Raw genomic sequence first — 21,118 nt, forward strand, 5'->3', positions numbered from 1 at the left:
TCACAGTAGTCATGAAGCTGTGCGGCTGGGGGAGAGTGGACACAATATGGCAGCAGGCCCGCAGGGGTATGTGGCAGCGATCAGCAGCAGCTTCTGCTCCCTCTCTCCCTGCGCAGCGGCAACACCTCCCTCTAGTCTCTCGGTCTCCCCATAGCAACACGGCACCCAAGCCACTAACCCCTCCCCCCCTTCCTATACTTACCACACAGCCTTCTCCTCCCCCTGTCCAAGTGGGCTGGCCCCCTCCCCTCCTGCTGTCATATGCAGGAGACGAGTCCATTGCTGTGGAGGGCAGGAGGGGAATGAAGAATAGCTTCTGAGTAGTTCATTGCAAAGGGGAAGGGGGTGACTTCCCCTCCCTGCCAAGTTCAGTGTGTGTCTCTGACTGGGGGTTCCGTTGTACTATGTGGGAGGAAGGAGGCTCCTGGGATCAGTCACTACAGACACTAATGTAGCTCCTGACCTTCTGCCTGAGGTTTAGACTATAGTCATAAGGACTGTGCTCCACAATCTCCCTCCATCCATTTATATTGAACTGAGACTGCCTTTGTACCAAAGCTGCAACTTTTTGTCCTCAAACCCATCCATTGAGAGATGGTGTGGCAGCACCATGACCTTGCCTTGAAAGGTTGCCCCATGGTGTGAAACCAGCGTGGGCCCTGGAACTGATTTTGGGAACACACAGCCAGCCATCCTTCAGCATAATGTGTGTGGCCCTGACCAAACAGGGACAATCATAGAGATACCCCTTTCTGGAAAAGTCCTGTAGAATTTAAAAGGGATGAAGCCAACAGTGTTCTTATAGAAATATAATAGGGTCCTATAGAAGTTACTCTCAAAAGCCGGTAGAATACACCATTTCTCTTAGGCTTTCTGGGCCATCCTATACAATTCTATAATAGTGATATAAATCTTTATTCTTAATATGGTCTGGAAAATCAACAGAAAATATATAATTTTATATAAAGGATTATAGGATTTTCCTGTAAAGGACTAGGACAGCAAATCCAGGAAATTGTACCCACTTACCCCCAATCCCTCTGCAGTCCCACGTTCCCCAGGACCTAACTATATGCTAGCAACTTAGTTACTTATGTTTTGTTTTGTAAAGTGGATATTTTTGGCAGCATAAAATGCTCCATTTCCAAAGAGATGAAATCTGCTTTATTTATTTTTTATCCCTCTGGAGAGATAATAAGGTTTCCAGCTGTAAAGACCACATGCCACTGTGTTTGTTTTGTGTTGTACTGCTTTGTGCTCACTCATGCCTTTAGCTTTAAGCTCTTTAGGGCAGGAACTTTGTTATTTGTTGAGCAGGGTTTACAATGCTGTGTACACTTGCAGTTTTACAACATCATAATAGGATCTGGGAAACTAGTTGTAAGGAATAGGGAGAGATTTTGCATTTCCGATCCCCCCACTCCTTGGTAGGAAGGTGTCCCATCCCCTCCCTAAGGTTTCCCTTATTGCAGAGGGGCACTTGGCCTCTGATGCATTGCAGTCACTTATTTGAGGGAAGGACAATAATGTAGTTGTACGGGGGAATCCTAGGAAATTCTCTCATTCCGCATTAGTTGTTTCTGTTTTTAATGTTAAATAATTTCCTAATCAGGAAATTGTTCCTCTACAGAGCTACGAACTGATCAGTCAACCACATACCTCGTTTGGAACCAGAAGTACGCAATCAGGCAACAGCAGAGACAAAAAAAAAAAAAGCAAATAAAGTACAGTACTGTGTTAAACATAAACTACTAAAAAAAATAAAGGGAAAGCAGCATTTTTCTTCTGTATAGTAAAGTTTCAAAACAGTATTAAGTCAATGTTAAGTTGTAAACTTTTGAAAGAACAACCATAGCATTTTGTTCAGAGTTACAAACATTTCAAAAAGAAAAGGAGTACTTGTGGCACCTTAGAGACTAACCAATTTATTTGAGCATAAGCTTTCGTGAGCTACAGCTCACTTCATCGGATGCATACTGTAGAAAGTGTAGAAGATCTTTTTATACACACAAAGCATGAAAAAATACCTCCCCCCACCCTACTCACCTGCTGGTAATAGCTTATCTAAAGTGATCACTCTCCTTACAATGTGTATGTTAATCGAGTTGGGCCATTTCCAGCACAAATCCAGGTTTTCTCACACACCCCCCCACACACAAACCCACTCTCCTGCTGGTAATAGCTTATCTAAAGTGACCACTCTCCTTACAATGTGTATGATAATCAAGGTGGGCCATTTCCAGCACAAATCCAGGGTTTAACAAGAACGTCGGGGGGGGGGGGTAGGAAAAAACAAGGGGAAATAGGTTACCTTGCATAATGACTTAGCCACTCCCAAGCCTAAGTTACTTGTATCCAATTTGCAAATGAATTCCAATTCAACAGTTTCTCGCTGGAGTCTGGATTTGAAATTTTTTTGTTGTAATATCGCAACTTTCATGTCTGTAATCATGTGACCAGAGACATTGAAGTGTTCTCTGACTGGTTTATGAATGTTATAATTCTTGACATCTGATTTGTGTCCATTTATTCTTTTACGTAGAGACTGTCCAGTTTGACCAATGTACGTGGCACAGGGGCATTGCTGGCACATGATGGCATATATCACATTGGTGGATGTGCAGGTGAACGAGCCTCTGATAGCGTGGCTGATGTTATTAGACCCTGTGATGGTGTCCCCTGAATAGATATGTGGGCACAGTTGGCAACGGGCTTTGTTGCAAGGATAGGTTCCTGGGTTAGTGGTTCTGTTGTGTGGTATGTGGTTGCTGGTGAGTATTTGCTTCAGGTTGCGGGGCTGTCTGTAGGCAAGGAGTGGCCTGTCTCCCAAGATTTGTGAGATTTCTTGTTAAACCCTGGATTTGTGCTGGAAATGGTCCACCTTGATTATCATACACATTGTAAGGAGAGTGGTCACTTTAGATAAGCTATTACCAGTAGGAGAGTGGGGTGGGGGGAAGGTATTTTTTCATGCTTTCTGTGTATAAAAAGATCTTCTACACGTTCCACAGTATGCATCCGATGAAGTGAGCTGTAGCTCACGAAAGCTTATGCTCAAATAAATTGGTTAGTCTCTAAGGTGCCACAAGTACTCCTTTTCTTTTTGCGAATACAGACTAACACGGCTGTTACTCTGAAACCAAACATTTCAAAGTTATGAACAACCTCCATTCTCGAGGTTCTACTGTATGTATTTTTTTCTGTGGTTTGGATGATTCAGGGCCAGTCTTAATGATTCACAGGACATTCCTTCTGGGAAGAGAGGTCAGATCTAGCAGCACTGAGGTTTTTGCCCACCTGTCAGCAGCACACAGAGATTTCTTCCCCCACACTCATGGAGCAGAACCAGATTCATAAATAGGGTTGACTTGTGAGCTGCAGAGTTTGCACCAGACTGAAGGTCCAGACTCTCAGTATCCTAGTTTGCTCATGCCTAGGGTTGGCCCTGATTATCACTTGCTAATGCACTATGATTTGTTTTTCCCTGGTTTGCTGCTTCAGCCAACTTTTCTGTGGCTTCTCCTCCCCCAGATGGGTAAGGGAAGTGCACTTACATTTAATTATAATTATTTATTATTAATTGATTATTTTATTAAAAGTAGCTAACACTCTCGCATCTTTGACACCAAAAACAATTAATCAAAACTAAAACTAGCAAATGCAACAACACTTTGCCCTTCCCCTGCCCACAAATATTGGTCACCATCAAGCCCTGCCTTCCCACAAGGCTCAAGTAAGTAGGCTTTAACCCAAGCACGCCAACAAACCTAGACTATATCAGATCAAGGGAGGAGTAGTTCCAAAGCTGAGAACTCCCTCAAAAAACACTCTTTCGCCCTTGCCTTTAGATCAAGGAGCTAATGCTTGAGCACTTCTGCTGGTCACAACTGTGGCAATACAGAGAGCATTAGAAAAATTCCCACATGACAGTAATGCTGTTCTGTGCGCATGTCCTCCAGGCACTCTCCCCCTGCAGAGGCACTATGGGATGGCTGCTCAGAACTTCATAGCATAAAACAGGGGTTCTCAAACTGGGGGTTGGGACGCCTCAGGGGGTCACGAGCTGTCAGTCTCCACCCCAAACCCTGCTTTGTCTCCAGCAGTTATAATTGTGTTAAATATATAAAAATATGTTTTTAATTTATAAGGTGGGGGGGGGTCTCACTCAGAGACTGGCTGTGTGAAACGGGTCACCAGTACAAAAGTTTGAGAACCACTGGCAAAAAGGAAGACATGGTGGTGCATAAACATGCTTGACACATGACTATGGTGTAATAAAAGGTCTTCCAGTCTGCCCAAAGCCACACCTTCCCTATCACATAGGGTCTTTTGTTCTCAATACTGAGTATTGTTTGGCCATTTGAATCAGGGTGTGTTGACCACCCTTTTGTCCAGCCACTCCGCAACACTAAAGGAAACCCATTTGAATTCAATTACAAATTCAATATCCATTTGAATTCTGTTTCAGTTAGGGCTCCAGTCTGGGCCACCAGCTATCTGAACAATTCTCACCTACTTGTTGCTTGAATACATTTCAGTTCTGACCTTTTAACTTTAGCTATTCACAAATTTTCCATTAAAACTTTTTTTATAAATATTTGATTTCAGTAGGAAAAAAACTTCTATCTTTTTCCTGTGGGAAAAAAGTAGAATGTGAAAGAAGAGAGGTTTTTTTAATGTATTTTTCCCCCACTAAAACAATTTAATACAAATTCCATTACATTTTTAAATTTTTCATTGAAACAAAAAAATAAAGAAAATTTCAACTGAAACAAAACATTTTAATTTCTTTTGAAAATTGTCACAAAATATGCTTACTTTTTTCTAACCAGTTCTGCTCTTAACCACTGAGGTTCTGTCCACACTTGCCTTTTTGACCCAAAATTCCACTTCGGTGCTACCACTAATTCAGCTCCATCACTAATACCAATTATGGGAGCACTAGTGTTGTCCTTTGGAGCCTGTGTTTTTAATCACTCCTTTGGTGGTAAAACGACAAGTGTCAAGTGCACTGTCTATGCTATTGGTACCATTGCAGGAACTGAATCACTTGTAGCAATAGGGGGATAATTTGATGGTGGAGGGTGAAATTAGAAAGGACCTGGGAGGATACCTGTAATGATTTTAATATTTAATCTTTCTGCTTTGTATCATAATCAGGTTTTCATCACAATAATGTTCTTCTTCACACCCTTGTCATAACTATATCACCTGAAAATATGTTTAAGAAAAGTAAATAATTCAGGTTAAGACACACAGAAACAGCAGTACCTCCTGTAAGCTTGGTTACACAGACCATTGCAATCGTATGGCACCAGTAAGCAGGCTGTAAACAAATTGGTATGCCCATTGTATATTCTGAGGATTGTGCTCAACCTACACTCTTGCGCCAAGGAGAGGAAAGGCAGTGCTGGACACCCCTATTTGTACTCAGAAAAATGCTTAGCCACCAACCACAAGGTGTTTGGACATTTGCTTTCTTCGGGATCTTTACTGCAAGTGGCATCTTAGATTTGTAATTCTGTTGATTGGTAAGTGCTTTGAAAAGTGACAACTTCAAAGTGAACTCATTCTCCAAGTTAATGTGTCTGCCTATCTAGTTGTCAAAGGTAATGCTTTGCTTGCAATTTGTGTCTTTGTACATCTGCTGATTTGCTCTCAACTGCTGCATACGTGGCATGTGTCTGATCTTTTTCATTGCCACAAACAAAGCCAAAAGAAAGAGCTTGCAGTGTATCTCTTCTGGGACTAATTTTCTGCTTCAACTATCCTGCTGCTTAATTTGCTCTGTCGCATCTCCAGTAATGATATATGTGCACTTTCTGTGCTAGTTTCTATCTATATCTGGTGAACCAATACATACATTGATATACAGGCCTTTGCCCCCTCTGTGCGCCCAGAGTCTGCAGCTGAGAGATCACAGTCCCATTGTGCTAGGTGCTGTCCAAACAAATACTGACACACCATCTTTGCCCTGAAAAGTTTCTTGCCTGTGAATCTGCATTCCTGTGCTCATCTTCATATCTATGCTTACGTCCTTCCTTCAGTACACTTACAATATATATTTTTATTCAAAATTTTCTGTGTAATACCTGCATTTCTGAGACCACACCCCACAATACGTATTCACTTTACACTTCTGTGATGTAATTGACATGAACTGGAACTGTATTGTTGCAACCAAGGTCCTATAGGGGCACCAAATCTTGCACAAAGGAGGTCAAATAAGGTGTCTATGAAAAGGTTACGATTTGCTGGTTATGACTATGGTATCTATATGCATGTATCATTTTTGTATTTAAAGTTATAAGTATTGGCTCTATACTGTCTCTATTTCAAACTTGGGCTATGCTTCTGGGTGACACCCCAGACAGTTTGGCATCAGCACTCCCTGACCTGCTTGATGGCCCATTAAAGTCTATCAGCTATACAGCTGACCCATTGAGACATGGCAGATACACCTTATGACTCAGCAAGGCATGCAGGGGCATGCCTACAGAGAGGATTCTAAGGCTTTCAAGCCATGTGCTGGGCAGCTTGTGTTTGGAACAAAGGAAGCACAGTCCACATGGCAAGAGACTATAAAAGGCAGCTGCATCTTCTACATTTTGTCTTCAATCCTGCTTATAGATTCATAGAATCACAGAATCATAGAATAAAAGTGTTGGAAGGGAACTCGGGAGGTCATCTAGGCCAACCCCCTGCTCAAAGCAGCACCAATCCCCAACTAAATCATACCAGCCAGGGCTTTGTCAAGCCTGACCTTAAAAACCTCTAAGGAAGGAGATTCCACCACCTCCCTAGGTAACGCATTCCAGTAATTCACCACCCTCCTAGTGAAAAAGGTTTTCCTAATATCCAACCTAAATCTCCCCCACTGTAACTTGAGACCATTACTCTTTGTTCTGTCATCTGCTACCACTGAGAACAGTCTAGATCCATCCTCTTTGGAACCCCCTTTCAGGTAGTTGAAAGCAGCTATCAAATCCCCCCTCATTCTTCTCTTCTGCAGACTAAAGAATCCCAGTTCCCTCAGCCCCTCCTCATCAGTCATGTGTTCCAGTCCCCTAATCATTTTTGTTGCCCTCCGCTGGACACTTTCCAATTTTTCCACATTCTTCTGGAATGGGACCCAAACTGGGGGGCCCAAAACTGGACACAGTACTCCAGATGAGGCCTCACCAGTGTCGAATAGAGGGGAACGATCACATCCCTCGATATGCTGGCAATGCCCCTACTTATACAGCCTAAAATGCCATTAGCCTTCTTGGTAACAAGGGCACACTGTTGACTCATATCCAGCGTCTCATCCATTTTAACCCCTAGGATCTTTTCTGCAGAACTGCTGCCTAGCCATTCGGTCCCTAGTCTGTGGCGGTGCATGGGATTCTTCTGTCCTAAGTGCAGGATTCTGCACTTGTCCTTGTTGAACCTCATCAGATTTCTTTTGGCCCAATCCTCTAATTTGTCTAGGTCCCTCTGTATCCTATCCCTACACTCCAGCATATCTACCACTCCTCCCAGTTTAAGTGTCATCTGCAAACTTGCTGAGGGTGCAGTCCATACCATCCTCCAGATCATTAATGAAGATATTGAACAAAACCGGCCCCAGGACCGACCCGTGGGGCACTCCGCTTGATACCGGCTGCCAACTAGACATGGAGCCATTGATCACTACCCATTGAGCCCGACGATCTAGCCAGCTTTCTAACCACCACCTTATAGTCCATTCATCCAATCCATACTCTTAACTTGCTGGCAAGAATACTGTGAGAGACCGTGTCAAAAGCTTTGCTAAAATCAGGGAATAACATGTCCATTGCTTTCCTCTCATGCACAGAGCCAGTTATCTCATCATAGAAGGCAATTAGATTAGTCAGGCATGACTTGCCCTTGGTGAATCCATGCTGACTGTTCCTGATCACTTTCCTTTCCTCTAAGTGCTTCAGAATTGATTCCTTGACGACCTGCTCCATGATTTTTCCAGGGACTGAGGTAAGGCTAACTGGCCTGTAGTTCCCTGGATCACTTTTTTAAAGATGGGCACTACAGTAGCCGTTTTCCAGTCGTCTGGGACCTCCCCCGATCGCCATGAGTTTTCAAAGATAATGGCCAATGGCTCTGCAATCACATCCGCCAACTCCTTCAGCACCCTCGGATGCAGTGCATCTGACCCCATGGACTTGTGCTTATCCAGCTTTTCTAAATAGTCCTGAACCACTTTTTTCTCCACAGAGTGCTGGTCACCTCCTCCAATGCTGTGCTTCCCAGTGCAGCAGTTGGGAGCTGACCTTCTTCGTGAAGACAGAGGCAAAAAAAGCATTGAATACATTAGCTTTTTCCACATCTGTTGTCACTAGGTTGCCTCCCTCATTCAGTAAGGGGCCCACACTTTCCTTGGCTTTCTTCTTGTTGCTAACATACCTGAAGAAACCCTTCTTGTTACTCTTAACTTCTCTTGCTAGCTGCAACTCCGAGTGTGATTTGGCCTTCCTGATTTCACTCCTGGATGCCTGAGCAATATATTTATACTCCTCCCTGGTCACTTCCACTTCTTGTAAGCTTCTTTTTTGTGTTTAAGATCAGCAAGGATTTCACTGTTAAGCCAAGCTGGTCGCCTGCCATATTTACTATTTTTTCTACACATCGGGATGATTTGTCCCTGTAACCTCAATAAGGATTCTTTAAAATACAGCCAGCTCTCCTGGACTCCTTTCCCCCTCATGTTATTCTCCCAGGGGATCCTTCCCATCAGTTCCCTGAGGGAGTCAAAGTCTGCTTTTCTGAAGTCCAGGGTCCGTATTCTGCTGCTCTCCTTTCTTCCTTGTGTCAGGATTCTGAACTCGACCATCTCATGGTCACTGCCTCCCAGGTTCCCATCCACTTTTGCTTCCCCTGCTAATTCTTCCCGGTTTGTGAGCAGCAGGTCAAGAAGAACTCTGCCCCTAGCTGGTTCCTCCAGCACTTGCACCAGGAAATTGTCCCCTACACTTTCCAAAAACGTCTTGGATTGTCTGTGCACCGCTGTATTACTCTCCCAGCAGATATCAGGGTGATGCCATCCACAGCCTCAGAAACAACTCTGACATCATAATCAAAAAGGCTGACAAAGGAGGTGCTGTTGTCATCATGAATAGGTCGGAATATGAACAAGAGGCTGCTCGGCAGCTCTCCAACACCACTTTCTACAAGCCATTACCCTCTGATCCCACTGAGAGTTACCAAAGGAAACTACAGCATTTGCTCAAGAAACTCCCTGAAAAAGCACAAGATCAAATCTGCACAGACACACCCCTAGAACCCCGACCTGGGATATTCTGTCTACTACCCAAGATCCATAAACCTGGAAATCCTGGGCGCCCCATCATCTCAGGCATTGGCACCCTGACAGCAGGATTGTCTGGCTATGTAGACTCCCTCCTCAGGCCCTACGCTACCAGCACTCCCAGCTACCTTCGAGACACCACTGACTTCCTGAGGAAACTACAATCCATCGGTGATCTTCCTGATAACACCATCCTGGCCACTATGGATGTAGAAGCCCTCTACACCAACATTCCACACAAAGATGGACTACAAGCCATCAAGAACACTATCCCCGGTAATGTCACGGCTAACCTGGTGGCTGAACTTTGTGACTTTGTCCTTACCCATAACTATTTTACATTTGGGGACAATGTATACCTTCAAATCAGCGGCAGTGCTATGGGTACCCGCATGGCCCCACAATATGCCAACATTTTTATGGCTGACTAAGAACAACGCTTCCTCAGTTCTCGTCCCCTAACACCCCTACTCTACTTGCGCTATATTGATGACATCTTCATCATCTGGATCCGTGGAAAAGAAGCCCTTGAGGAATTCCACCATGATTTCAACAATTTCCATCTCACCATCAACCTCAGCCTGGTCCAGTCCACACAAGAGATCCACTTCCTGGACCCTACAGTGCTAATAAACGATGGTCACATAAACACCACCCTATACTGGAAACCTACTGACCGCTATTCCTACCTACATGGCTCCAGCTTTCACCCTGACCGCACCACACGATCCATCGTCTACAGCCAAGCTCTGCGATAGAACCGCATTTGCAGCCAGCTCTCCTGGACTCCTTTCCCCCAGGAGATCCTGCCCATCAGTTCCCTGAGGGAGTCAAAGTCTGCTTTTCTGAAGTCCAGGGTCCGTATTCTGCTGCTCTCCTTTCTTCCTTGTGTCAGGATCCTGAACTCGACCATCTCATGGTCACTGCCTCCCAGGTTCCCATCCACTTTTGCTTCCCCTACTAATTCTTCCTGGTTTGCGAGGAGCAGGTCAAGAAGAGCTCTGCCCCTAGTTGGTTCCTCCAGCACTTGCACCAGGAAATTGTTCCCTACACTTTCCAAAAACTTCCTGGATTGTCTGTGCACTGCTGTATTGCTCTCCCAGCAGATATCAGGGTGATTGAAGTCTCCCATGAGAACCAGGGCCTGCAATCTAGTAACTTCTGTTAGTTGTTGGAAGAAAGCCTCGTCTACCTCATCCCCCTGGTCTGGTGGTCTACAGCAGACTCCCACCACAACATCAGCCTTGTTGCTCACACTTCTAAATTTAATCCAGAGAGTCTCAGGTTTTTCTGCATTTTCATACTGGAGCTCTGAGCAGTCATACAATGCAACCCTTACATACAATGCAACTCCCCCACCTTTTCTGCCCTGCCTGTCCTTCCTGAACAGTTTATATCCATCCATGACAGTACTCCAGTCATGTGAGTTATCCCACTGTCATAAATATAAAGGGAAGGGTAAGCACCTTTAAAATCCCTCCTGGCCAGAGGAAAAACCCTTTCACCTGTAAAGGGTTAAGAAGCTCGGATAACCTCTCTGGCACCTGACCACAATGACCAATGAGGAGACAAGAAATTTTCAAAGCTGGAGTGGGGGAGAAACAAAGGGTCTGGGTCTGTCTGTGTGATGCTTTTGCCGGGGACAGAACAGGAATGGAGTCTTAGAATTTAGTAAGTAATCTAGGAGGAGGAAATCTTGGACGAGGATGTGGAGGGGGAGGGGGACCCAGAGGCAGAGGATGACTTGGAGGCTAGAGATGCATGCAACCAGGAGCTCTTTTCTACCCCGGAGGAGCCTAGCCAGTCACAGCTGTCAGAGATTGGCGACATGCAAACAGGAGAGGAGGCCCCTAGTAAGTGGACCTGATTTTGGGAATCACTGAGTCAAGTTGTTGGGGGTAAGAGGGCAGGAGGGTTGCAAAAAGCAGACTTGTCTCCCACTGCATACCTAGTCTGAGCGGTGGAACAGGCCGTTGATTGACTCCCTCACTTCATAGGAATTTCCCTCAGAGATCTCCAGGAAACTCTCATGGAGATACTAGGCAATCCGCTGCAGCAGGTTCTTCAGCAGAGCTGCTTTGTTTCTTGCCCCATTAACAGTAAATTTCCTACATCACTGTGCTGTCACGAGATGGGGACCATTGCTGCACACAGGCGAGCCACGAAGGGGCCAGGGCGGAAGCTGCAGGCTTGGAGAAGACCCTCCCTTGATTCCCTGCTCACCCTCAGCAGCGAGATATCTTCCATAATGATCACATCCTGTGGAAAGTGTGGGGTCAGTGCTGGGTCTCCCCAAGAGTCACATGCACAGTGTACAGCAGGGTCCGGGAAGAGTGATTTACCCTGCTCCTGCAGGTACTCACCATTTTGGGGGTCTCGTGTGCTTGCCTCGGGTCAGCCAGTTGGTGACAGGTGTGTGAGTACTGGCTGTGTTTTAAAGCACTGAAACAGTGTTGTCTGTGTTGCAAACAATACTGCTACTGTAAAATTTGCATTTAAACTTCAAAGAGATGACCTTGGGAGCCCAGCCTCCCTCTTTGTTATCGGCAGCAGAACGGCTGCACAGAATTAGAAAGAGGCCAAGAAGAACTAAGGAGGACTTTCTGCGTGAGGACTCTGCCGCCAAGAAACAGGAATTGAAGAAGTGGCAGGACAGCGAGAAGAGGGACTGAAAGGAGAACGCAGCATGCCAGAATTAAGCCACAGAGTGGCTCTTAAAGGTTATGGAGTGCCAAGTGGACACACTCCAGATGATACTAGCTCTTCAAACTGAGCAGCTCCACACCCGCACTCCCCTGCAGCCGCTGTCCCAAAACTCTTTCCCACGCACCCCCCAGACACCGTCAACACACTCTTATCAATGTCCTGGCTCCAAACTCTGCTGCAGCATTCCAATCCTCCCTCCTCACAATCCAGCAGTGTGGACTCCCACTACGCACTGCACTCAATACCCATCCCTCTGCAGTTTGGCCCTGCTGAAGTACAGTACCCGCTACATTGTACTCCAAAGGAGAAGGTTGGATATGATCCCTGGACATACACAAATCTTCAGCTGTCCTGGGACCCCCTTCTTCTCCTGGGATCTTCCCTTCCCCCATCTCCCTTCCTGCTGATGTATTTTTTTGTTTGACTCTCTCCTCCAGTTGTTGTCTTTTAAAAAAAGAATTGTGTTGGTTTGAAAGCAATTTTTATTCTATTAATTGAAAGCAAAAAGAGCACTGCAAAGCAACATACAATAATATTAATTCTGTTAATGTTGGGGGAGGGATAGCTCAGTGGTTTGAGCATTGGCCTGCTAAACCCAGGGTTGTGAGTTCAATCCTTGAGAGGGCCATTTAGGGATCTGGGACAAAAATGGGGGATTGGTCCTGCTTTGAGCAGGGGGTTGGACTAGATGATCTCCTGAAGTCCCTTCCAACTCTGATATTCTATGATAAACCCCCTGTCATAAATATAAAGGGAATTGTAAACACCTTTAAAATCCCTCCTGGCCAGAGGAAAAACCTTTTCACCTGTAAAGGGTTAAGAAGCTAGGATAACCTTGCTGGCACCTGACCAAAATGACCAATGAGGAGACAAGATACTTTCAAAAGCTGGAGGGGGGGAGAAACAAAGGCTCTCTCTGTCTGTGTGATGCTTTGGCCGGGGACAGAACAGAAATGGAGTCTTAGAATTTAGTAAGTAACCTAGCTAGATATGCATTAGATTCTGTTTTGTTTAAATGGCTGAGAAAATAACCTGTGCTGAATGGAATGGATATTCCTGTTTTTGTGTCTTTTTGTAACTTAAGGTTTTGCCTAGAGGGATTCTCTATGTTTTGAATCTAATTACCCTGTAAGGTATTTACCATCCTAATTTTACAGAGGTGATTCTTTTACTTTTTCTTCTATTAAAATTCTTCTTTTAAGAACCTGATTGCTTTTTCATTGTTCTTAAGATCCAAGGGTTTGGGTCTGTGTTCACTATGCAAATTGGTGAGGATTTTTATCCAGCCTTCCTCAGGAAAGGGGGTGTAGGGTTTTGGGGAGGATTTGGGGGGGAAAGACGTTTCCAAGTGAGCTCTTTCCAGGTTATATATCTGTTAGACGCTTGGTGGTGGCAGCAATAAAGTCCGAGGGAAAAAGGTAAAATGGTTTGTACCTTGGGGAAGTTTTAACCTAAGCTGGTAAAAATAAGCTTAGGAGGTTTTCATGCAGGTCCCCACATCTGTGCCCTAGAGTTCATAGTGGGGAAGGAACCTTGACACCCCCTTATTGCATCATGTCACTCCTAGCACCAGTCACCTCCTAGCATTACAAGCACTGCAATTCCAAGCATAGCAACAAATATTAGTAGCTTTCAGCTTCAAATTGCTGCCTCAAGGCATCCCTGATCCTTATGGCCCCGCACTGTCCCCCTCTAATAGCCCTGGTCTCTGGCTGTTCAAACTGAGCCTCCAGGTGCTGAGCCTCTGTGGTCCAGCCCTGAGTGAAGCTTTCACCCTTCTCTTCACAAACATTATAGACCATACAGCACATGGCTATAAGCATAGCAATATTGTCATCGGCCAGGTCCAGCTTCCTATAGAGGCATCGCCAGTGGGCTTTTAAATGGGCAAAAGCACACTCAACAGTCATTCTGCACTTTCTCAGCCTGTTGTTGAACCGCTCCTTGCTGCTGTCAAGTTGCCCTGTGTATGGCTTCATAAGCCACGGCATTAAGGGGTAGGCGGGATCTCCCAGGATCACAATGGGCATTTCAACTTCCCCTACAATGATCTTCTGATCCAGGAAGAAAGTCCCAGCTTGCAGCTTCCTGCACAGGCCAGTGTTTCGAAAGATGTGTGTGTCATGCACCTTTCCGGACCAGCCTGCGTTAATGTCTGTGAAACGCCCACAGTGATCCACAAGCACCTAGAGAACCATTGAGAAATACCCCTTGTGATTAACGTACTTGGTGGCTAGGTGGTCTGGTGCCAGAATTGGAATATGCATGCATCTATCGCCCGTCCACAGCTAGGGAAGCCCATTTGTGCAAAGACATCCACAATGTCACGCACGTTGCCCAGAATCTTTCAGAGCAAGGTGAGATTAATGGCCCTGCACGCTTCCATCAACACAAGTCCAACGGTCGACTTTCCCACTCCGACTGGTTAGCGAATGATTGGTAGCAGTCTGGAGTAGCCAACTTCCACAATGCAATTGCCACACACTTCTCTCATAGCAGGGCAGCTCTCATTCTTGTGTTCTTGCGGAGCAGGGCTGGAGCGAGCTCATCACACAATCCCATGAATGTGGCTTTCCTCATCCAAAAGTTCTGCAGCCACTGCTCATCATCCCAGATGTGCATGACGATGTGATCCCACTGCTCAGTGCTTGTTTCCTGAGCCCAAAAGCCGCATTCCACTGTGGTCAGCACCTCCGTGAATGCCACAAGCAATCTCGTGCTGTAGCTACTATGCATGGCGAGATCAATGTTGCACTCCTCTTGCCTTTGTAGTTTAAAGAAACGTGTTAGAGCGAGCAGCATATTGGTCAACAGTGCAGGATCCATTCCTGAAAACCAAAGAGGCAGAGCTCACAGTACACAAACCGTTGAAAGGTGGCACCAAATGCAGATGGAAGCACAGGGATTTCTGGGATGCGAAGCAATCCAGCACGGGTCATTGGGACAGGACCCAGGATGCCCCATGAATCATAGAATCATAGAATATCAGGGTTGGAAGGGACCTCAGGAGGTCATCTAGTCCAACCCCCTGCTCAAAGCAGGACCAATCCCCAATTAAATCATCCCAGCCAGGGCTTTGTCAAGCCTGACCTTAAAAACTTCTAAGGAAGGAGATTCCACCACCTCCCTAGGTAACGCATTCCAGTGTTTCACCACCCTCCTAGTGAAAAAGTTTTTCCTAATATCCAACCTAAACCTCCCCCACTGCAACTTGAGACCATTACTCCTTGTTCTGTCCTCTTCTACCACTGAGAATAGTCTAGAACCATCCTTCTCTGGAACCACCTGTCAGGTAGTTGAAAGCAGCTATCAAATCCCCCCTCATTCTTCTCTTCTGCAGACTAAACAATCCCAGTTCCCTCAGCCTCTCCTCATAACTCATGTGTTCCAGACCCCTAATCATTTTTGTTGCCCTTCGCTGGACTCTCTCCAATTTATCCACATCCTTCTTGTAGTGTGGGGCCCAAAACTGGACACAGTACTCCAGATGAGGCCTCACCAATGTCGAATAGAGGGGAACGATCACGTCCCTCGATCTGCTCGCTATGCCCCTACTTATACATCCCAAAATGCCATTGGCCTTCTTGGCAACAAGGGCACACTGCTGACTCATATCCAGCTTCTCATCCACTGTCACCCCTTGGTCCTTTTCCGCAGAACTGCTGCCTAGCCATTTGGTCCCTAGTCTGTAGCTGTGCATTGGGTTCTTCCGTCCTAAGTGCAGGAGCCTGCACTTATCCTTAGTGAATCTCATCAGAATTCTTTTGGCCCAATCCTCCAATCTGTCTAGGTCCCTCTGTATCCTATCCCTGCCCTCCAGCGTATCTACTACTCCTCCCAGTTTAGTATCATCCACAAATTTGCTGAGAGTGCAATCCACACCATCCTCCAGATCATTTATGAAGATATTGAACAAAACCAGCCCCAGGACCGACCCCTGGGGCACTCCACTTGACACCGGCCCTTCTGCCTTCCCACAAGTCTTAGCGGCAGAAGAGAAAGAGATGCTCTGTGAATACCGTTGCAAGTGCCACAAGTTTGAACACGATATTGCACAGGCAGCTGACAGTGTGAACACACAACAGCGGTTTCCCTTCAGCACTCTCTGAGTGGCACTGTAACTACCGGCGCTGTAACTTTGCCAGTGTAGACGTGCCCCCAGTATCGGAAAACAACTTTAGCAGACATGCAGCTATACTAGCAAAAGGTGCTTTTGCTGGTATAGTTTATATACCAATTCCATGAACATAATAAGATGTATCCAAAAGGACTATTTTGTTGGTATAATTATGTCTACACTACACTTTTGCTGGCAGAGTTATGTCAGTGTGATTTTTTTTTTCATACTCCTACCCAACGCACCTATTCCAGCAAAACTATTAAGTGTTCCCCAGGCCTAAGAATCCTCATTTGGTAGTGTCAGGCCTAAGAATCCTCATTTGGTAGTGTCTCACCAAAATATTTATCAGGAATGGATAAATGTAAAAGGAACTGATGCATACAATATGTGCTTTAGAAATGTATCTGGTCTTCATGCTTTGCACTGTTGTCTACGTACACTTAGTCCAAAGGAAGTTTCTGTCCTGAACAATGGAGTGAGTAAAAATACGATTTTAATATTTGGTAAGAATTTGCATTGTTACACTGAATAAAGAAATAACTTTCTCATCTCCCTAAAACTGTGGAAGATACAAGTATCCTAACAGAAAATGGCAGCCATTTTCTAAATAAAATGAAGTCAATTGTTTCTGTTGGCGCAAACAGAAAGATTCATGTAGTTTAGTAGATAGCTCACTCTGTAATCTACCAGGCTGAATTACCCAGAGATACTTTGTTTTGAAGGGAGTGCAGAAATCCTGCAGATTTAATTGCCAATAAATCAACATGACAGTCCCTGGCACTTTTTTTTAACAATGATCTTTTCAAGCAGAAAATGAAGACACTGATTTTTACAGTGTGTGCATACTGCTTATGGTAAGATAACAGCAATGGCACATGCAAGTTCCTCTATTAAAGGCTATACTAGATAATGAAGGACTCCATTAATGGCATGTTCTACTTGCTTTCTGTTATTGTCATTTTGCATTACAGTGATTTTCTTTGTTATTGTAAGCAGGTTATTTGTTTTTTTAGCAATCATTCTTTAATTCGTTATATTAGTATATTCCACAGCACTTAAAATTATTTCACTGCTGCTTCATTTTATGTTTGTCTTTAAAAATTTTGAGTCACTTGAAAGCTGATGGATGTAGTTAAATTTCTGATCTGGAAAAATAGACACATTATTTGGTTTAAATGGAATTAGGGTTCTTTTAAAATATTTTTATTGAATTTAAAAAGATTCATTGCTATACTGAAGGGAAACAATATTTGATTCTGTTTATATCAAATATAACTTGATGCTTTAAAGTTATTAAAAACATATGGTGTGAGCCACAGACCAGTGAAGTCAACTGAAAGACTGCCAATGACTTCACTGGGTTTTGGATCCAGCCCATAGTATCTTTAGACTACTTTTAATCCAACTATTTCATAGTGCTTGGCAAATATTTAATATTCATAATACCCCTTTGAGATAGCTGGTCATCATCTTATTATACCCATTTTACAGGTAGGTAAATTGAATTAGAGAACGATTGAGAATTAATTACAATGGGAAGTGTGGGTGCTCGTCACCTTTGAAAATCAGGTCATAAGTAACTCAGCTAAAATTCTGCATTGAGGTACTGGCAGAATGAGGATCATCACTGAGGAGTCCTGATTCCCAATCTGTCACTGTACCCCCTAAGCAACACTGCCACTTAGGATCTGCAGTCTGGCATGTTTACATTCTTAGATTGTGATAAAGTGGCCATTGTACAGTCACAGCAGCAGAAGGACACGGTAGAGCTTTTAAGGAAGCTGCTGCTGCTACTACTTGGTGCAGGAATATGCTTTCACTTGGAAGCCCTCATAAGACAGAAGTATGGCGTAGAAAGCTCACCCATGAAAACCTAGGCAGGGAGCCAAATCAATTCATTTTATTTTTTTCTATGGTACCTATCACCATGGTATGTAAGGATGGATAGCAGATGTCTACGGACTGAAGATGTTTTCAGATCTAAGTGGGAGTTTATAGACCCTTAAAAAAAAAAAAAAAGCCCAAGAGGCTTATAAGGGACAGAGAGTTCTACAGGTTTGGGGGTATATGGCTGTGTATTACATATGGGGATGTTGTTCCCAGTTCAAGGTTTTAGGTGGAAACCAGGCAAACAAAGTGACACTTACTCAAAAAGAGAATTTGAGGGGTAGATTACAGTGGAAGTAGCTATGCTCATATAATCACCATAGTATAGACAGACCCTGAGATGCTTGGTGCATCATACTTGAAAAGCTGTGGAAGTTCCAGGTAATTTTTTTAGTGAGCTGTTTAGTGAAGCGCTAGATCATGATTAACATAAGCAACACAGTATCCCTCTCCCTCCCCCTTCCCCCCCCCCACCTGCCATAATGGTTTTACGGCCAATTCATATTTGGGGTAGAAACTTAGAGCCAAATCCTCAACCAGTGTAAATCAATGTCACTCTGTTGGAGTCAAGGAAGCTCTGCCAAATTAAATGAGGTGGAGAGATGGTCCTTGCTTTTATTTTATTTTTCCTTTCCCTAAGCAAAGCTTGGATTCAGGCAGAATCACAGGGCCTTGCCCACAGATTCGTTAGCTTATTTGGGGGTCCTGCACTAACATTATGTTATATAAGTATTAACTGCACATTCTTCTCAGTCCAATTATTATGAAAGCATTTAGATAGGCTGTTCAATAGATCTTTATTTATAAACACTGTAATTAAAATGAGTACAACGACCAGCAATGACTAACAATACTGTATTAGTTAAATTACTTTAAAATACGACTTGCAATTAAACAGTAATGAATTTATTTATCAATTTAGAAAAAATTCTTTCAAATTTAATTATAACTCATTATTGTTGGGTGTTGATATATTCTTGAAGTTAGAGCCATGAGTTCCCTTTCATGCAAGTCATTGCAAAGGAAGCCAAACCAAATAACCTGCCAAAGAACCATTTAGCCAGCTGATGCAAATCATGCTGAGAATCCAAGACATACATGTAACACACATTGCAAGAAGGCAGAGGGCATGGCCACAGAGTCCTCTGATTTGAGGAATAAGGAATAGAAGGCTTGTGAGTGAAGTCACGGGAGCAAATAACTACACTTCCTGGAGATGATGGAAATAATGCACTCCTGTCTATGCACCATTCAAAGTCTTGATGCATCTGCCCTATGAGATCACTAAATTAATAACAATTTGTATTCTGGTAGCAGCTGGAGGCTCCAATCAAGTTTGTTATTCACTGAACACACATTAACAAAAAGATAGCCAGTGCTCCAAAGTACTTACTACATGAGTACAATCTTTCTCTGGCTATTCTTCTTGAAGGTGATATACATATGTTACCAGATTAAAGCTGCACAGTTCTGAGAAAATTGCTAGTCTGTTTGGAAAATGGAAAGATCCAAGAAAACACATGCTGCTGAAATTCACTGAGTATGTTGTAACCTTCAGATCTTGCAGGCTTTGTTTACACCAACAGAGCTATTTATTGGCTGTGCACCTGAAATGTGTTTACCTTGAAACACATTAGTTCAAGAGGTTGGTAAATTTAAGGCAAATGAACAACATTACCGCATGTGAATGGGATTTGCAACCTTGCCTCAGCATGGTGACCTACATACGTGGAGATCTTTAGTTGGTAATTTATTTTGTTTGGGGGGTGATATTTTGTTAAATATATCACAAACATTTCAGTTTAGTTTTTCAGTATCCAGGAATCAAATTAAAAATCAATTAGATTAGGACAAAAAATAAAGTATTGAAAAGGAGTATCAGCTAACTTGAAAAAAGATGACCAGCTCAGAAAAGAAGAATGGAGAAAAAGGGACTTAGAGATTTATCACCAGTCACTCTCTCTCAGGACAAGGCTCACAATGAAGGGAAACAAAGGGTGTGCCTATCTCTTCGAAAAAGAATTACATAAAGAAATTAGTTTGGAAAGGAAAGAGAGTTCCTCTTGTTAAATGTTTATCATATGATCTCTGAGTCACCATAAATGTAGATTTCATAATATGTTCAATTCTATCAGACGTTAAAATGTTCATTTGTTTTCCAGTTTCTGTTTATGCTTTGTCTGAGAAGGGAGGACAATAATATCAGTGTCCCGAAATGCCCACTCTCTATTCCAAAGGAAGCTAGTGATACCTGTTGATGAGAATGAAGCCAGTTCAAGGTTTGGCTGGTTTGCAACTGCAAAACTCTGTCATGAATCTTTTTATTACTCCAAATACTTCTGATTCTCAGGTCAGTTGTAGCTGTATTCATTGCTTTTCACTGTTTCCCAGAAGCAAATGCCGTAACAGTCCGGACTGGAAGCTGCTGACCTCTGAACAGATCACTGAGCAAAATAAACAAACACGAACCCTAAGCTTAATTCACTAAAGAAACTGGTTACAAATAGTAATTTCTCATCCTAAATGTTGTTTTAGGCAGGTTGCAGAGTTTCTGCAGCTTAGAGTTCCAGGTATTTCTCTTCACAGGCTCGACCCCTGTCTCAGTGTGGATCCCAGTCCTTTCTCCCCAGATCAGTCTTAGGTGTTTACAGCAGTCATCCTGGGTGGAGATTCAGTGAAGAACCAGTCACCTTAATTAACTTACTCTCCAGCCTTAATTACGGTTTATATAAGGCAGAAATCTTTTGTTTCCCTGTTTGATCCCCACCTCCTTCAATGGAAAAGTAACAGCAGCGTCCCAGGAGGTATTTCATACCGGGTGATATCATCACATGACCTTGCAGTGTTAAAGCAACCATGAGACAAGGCTTATTTGTAATGTCCACAGGAAGGAACTTCAGGAAGATGGGAGATCAGCATCTTCAAAGACCCATGGTCTTTCCTAATGGCTCATCCAGGCTGATTGCATACTGTCTGGTGGGCGTTCCTCAAGAACACCCACAGTTGTAATTGTTACATAGTCAATATTCCTAACTTCAGGTACAGAAATGATACATGCATACAAATTGGATAATTACATT

General features: G+C 43.8%; 1 protein-coding gene across 10 annotated transcripts in view; it reads right to left on the reverse strand.

Annotated features, from left to right (window-relative positions):
- Positions 1 to 265, reverse strand: part of FOXN2 (forkhead box N2) — a 134,365-nt gene extending 134,100 nt beyond the window's left edge. For 6 of the 10 annotated variants that reach the window (XM_073339243.1, XM_073339245.1, XM_073339242.1 and 3 more), the window contains exon 1: positions 5 to 166. The gene's annotated coding sequence lies outside the window, so the exon portion shown is untranslated. Of the gene's footprint in view, positions 1 to 4; positions 167 to 202 lie in introns of those variants that run through there. The other 4 variants (XM_073339249.1, XM_073339253.1, XM_073339255.1 and 1 more) reach the window with 4 other exon arrangements.
- Between the last annotated feature and the right edge of the window lie 20,853 nt (positions 266 to 21,118).

Source organism: Lepidochelys kempii, chromosome 3 (assembly GCF_965140265.1).
Source record: "Lepidochelys kempii isolate rLepKem1 chromosome 3, rLepKem1.hap2, whole genome shotgun sequence".
NCBI lineage: Eukaryota > Metazoa > Chordata > Testudines > Cheloniidae > Lepidochelys > Lepidochelys kempii.